Genomic DNA, 3,246 nt, shown 5'->3' on the forward strand with positions numbered 1-3,246 from the left:
CGGTGAGCCTGCGGGTCCAGAGCCTGTGCTCCGCAAGGGGAGAGGCCACAACAGTGAAAGGCCCGCGTACAAAAAAAAAAAAAAAAAAGAAAGAAATAGGCAAAGGAAAACTGATATTGATTTTTAAGATAAATTCAGAGCAAATCTCACAGGCTCTGGGTGTATCTAGGTCACTGGAAGAAAAAAAAGACTGTAGCACTTTGCTGACAGATAGGAGAAATAGTTATTTCTTACACATGGTTGTTAAATGGATTCAGAACTTTTTATTATTATACCAAGATTATTTCAACCAAGTAGGAACTACATACATATATGAACAGAATGCAAGAAAATAATTTTGACAATACTATGCATTTAGATCGGTTTTGAATAAGGAACTTGTGGTTAAATTAACTTTAAAATCCCAAATAAAATGACTTCCAAATTCCAATCATTTCAAAATGGCAGCTACTTCACACATGATTATGTGGTCCAAACAGAATACAGTGAATTCATCAGTGGTTATTTCTCTCTCATCCAACTCCAAAATCATTCAAGGTACCGCAAGGCCATTCTAGGCGTTTTCAGAATTACTAGCCTTAAGTATTGACTGAAGTGGTAGTTTAGCAATCTCAACAAGTGAATCCAATGGACTAGAAAGAAGAATATCTTCATTAGCTAGGAGTAAATAATAAAATTACCAATAACATCTTTAACTACTTAATCAGTCAACAAAGATATATTAAGCACCTAATACGCGGCAAGCTCTACACTAGGCACTAGGGATACAATGGTGAAAGAAAAGACATATCTGCCTTGTCCTTTTATGCTACATACAGTGAAGGGTAAAAGACAAATTTTAAACGTACACTCAAATGATATCGTTCTTAAGTGCTTAACACAATTCCTAGCATATAGTACTCATTCAATAAATGTGTACTACTACTATTGATGATATAAAAACAAACAAATAAATAGTGCTATGAAAGCATAAAGTAGGAGGACTAAATCTATTCTGAAGAGGTCAGAAAATGCTAGATCTGATATTTAAAGCAAGTTCTGAAGGGTGAGTAGGTATTAGCTCAGCAAAAAGAAGACATACACCTTATTCGTTTCTAAAATGAACACTATATGCAGATTGCTCTATTCTCTGATCCCTAAAAATTTCTTACAGTTACACGCTGATAACTTTGCTCAAGTCAGTATCCCCTATTAAATGCTTTCCCTCCACTTTTTCACCAGTTCTGATCTCATTTCTTTTTCAAAGCCTAAGTATGTGGAATTACTCTGCAAAATTATGCCTTATTCCAAAAGTGATATTTGGTCTTAATCATTAGTTATCTAGGAGCTAAGATATTTGGAATGTATCAATAGATGTGGTACTTTATTAAATAAGTCTTAAGTGTGTACAACTGGACTGTAAAAAGAAAGCCAGGAAAGGACAGAAATAAATATTTGGAGAAACACTGGTGAAGAATTTTCCAAAATTAGTGACAGCAAACCAGAGACGCAAGAACCTCAGAAAATAAAAACACACACACAAACCTTGAACAAACATAAGCGTATCATACTCAAAAACAAGGACAACTTCCTATTTCCGCTCCAACATGTAGAGAGCTTGGAAATCATCATTGCCATACATGCAAGAAAAAAACTGAACAAACTGAAAACCAGTGACTTTCCTTGGAACCATTAGAGAATAAAAGTTGTAGGGCAAACCGCTATCCCAAAATCTGGAGAGAAAGGTGAATACAAAGAAGACTTGAGATCAATTTACTTGGATTAGATGCCAGTAGAGTCATAAAGTGATAAGAACACTCAAACCAAAACTTTGAGAAATTACTGGAAGCAGTGTGTAGACTAGTTTGAGAGCAAGGAATCCTTAGGGGCTGCAGTCTTAGGGAGGCAACCACACTTGTGAGTTTTACCTCCAGGGACCCCACCAAGTTCTCATGTTAAAAAGCCAAGAAAAATTCTTTCATGTCTATAACAAGGGTGGGGGAAGTAACCAAGACCCGACTCTATGTTGTTTACAAGAAACTCACTCTAAATGCAGAGGTTAAAAGTAACTATATGGAAAAAATATACCATTTTTTCCTTCCAAAAGGAAGACGAAATAGCTATATTAATTTTAAATGATGCTGACTTTGGAACAATAAAAATTATTAGGGATAAATAGGATCATAATCATAAAAATGTCAACTCTCCAGGGAAACAAAAAGACGTGTGTGTACCTTAACAGCAGAGCATTAAAATTTGGGAGACAAAAACTGTTAGAACTGCAAGGAGAAATAGAGAAATCAACTATTATACTTCAACATCTGTCTTTCAGTAAGAATATAGTTAACCTGAACAGCACTATCAATGAAACTGATCTAATTGACTTTTATAGAATACTCTATCCAGCAACTACAGAATACGTGTTCTTCCTAAGCTCACACAGAACATCCGCCAAGACAGACCACATCCTGGGCCATAAAACATACCTTACCAAATTTAGCCTGCTGTATAGCACAGGGAACTCTTCACAATACTCTGTAATGGCCTACATGGGAAAAGAATCTAAAAATAGTGGGTATATGTATATGTATGACAGATTCACTTTGCTGTACACCTGAAACTAACACAGCATTTAAAATCAATTATACTCCAATAAAAATTTAAAAAAACCTTACTTTACCAAATGTAATAGGAATTATGCAAATTATGTTCTCAGACAACAGTAGAATTAAACTAGAAATCAGTAACAGAAAAATACTTGGAAAAGTCCCAAATATTTGGAAGTTAACCAACACACTACTAAATGACATATGGGCCAAAGAAAAAGTCTCGAGAAATTTTAAAATATTTTGAACTAAATTAATATGAAAATACAACCTATCAAAATTTGTGAGATACAGGGAAAGCAGTGCTTACAGCATGCTCATAGTCTTTAATGCATATATTAGAGAAAAACAAAGATCTACAATCTCTAACTTATGCTTTGCATCATAGAAAACTAGAGAGAGAAGAGCAATTTAAACTTAAAGCAAGTGTAAGAAAGGAAATAATAAAAATTAGAATAGAAGTAAATGAAACTGGAGACAGCAAAATAACAGAGAAAATCAAATAAATCAAAAGCTGGTTCTCTGAAAAGTTCAGTAAAATTGATAAACATCTTCCATGCTCACCAAGAAGAAAGAAAAAAGATGCAAAACACCGATATCAGAAATTAAAAGGGGTACAGCAGAGATTGGCACAACGTTGTAAATCAACTCTACTTCAATT

Source organism: Lipotes vexillifer, unplaced genomic scaffold (assembly GCF_000442215.2).
Source record: "Lipotes vexillifer unplaced genomic scaffold, Lipotes_vexillifer_v1.1 scaffold578, whole genome shotgun sequence".
In the NCBI taxonomy this organism is placed as follows: Eukaryota; Metazoa; Chordata; class Mammalia; order Artiodactyla; family Lipotidae; genus Lipotes; species Lipotes vexillifer.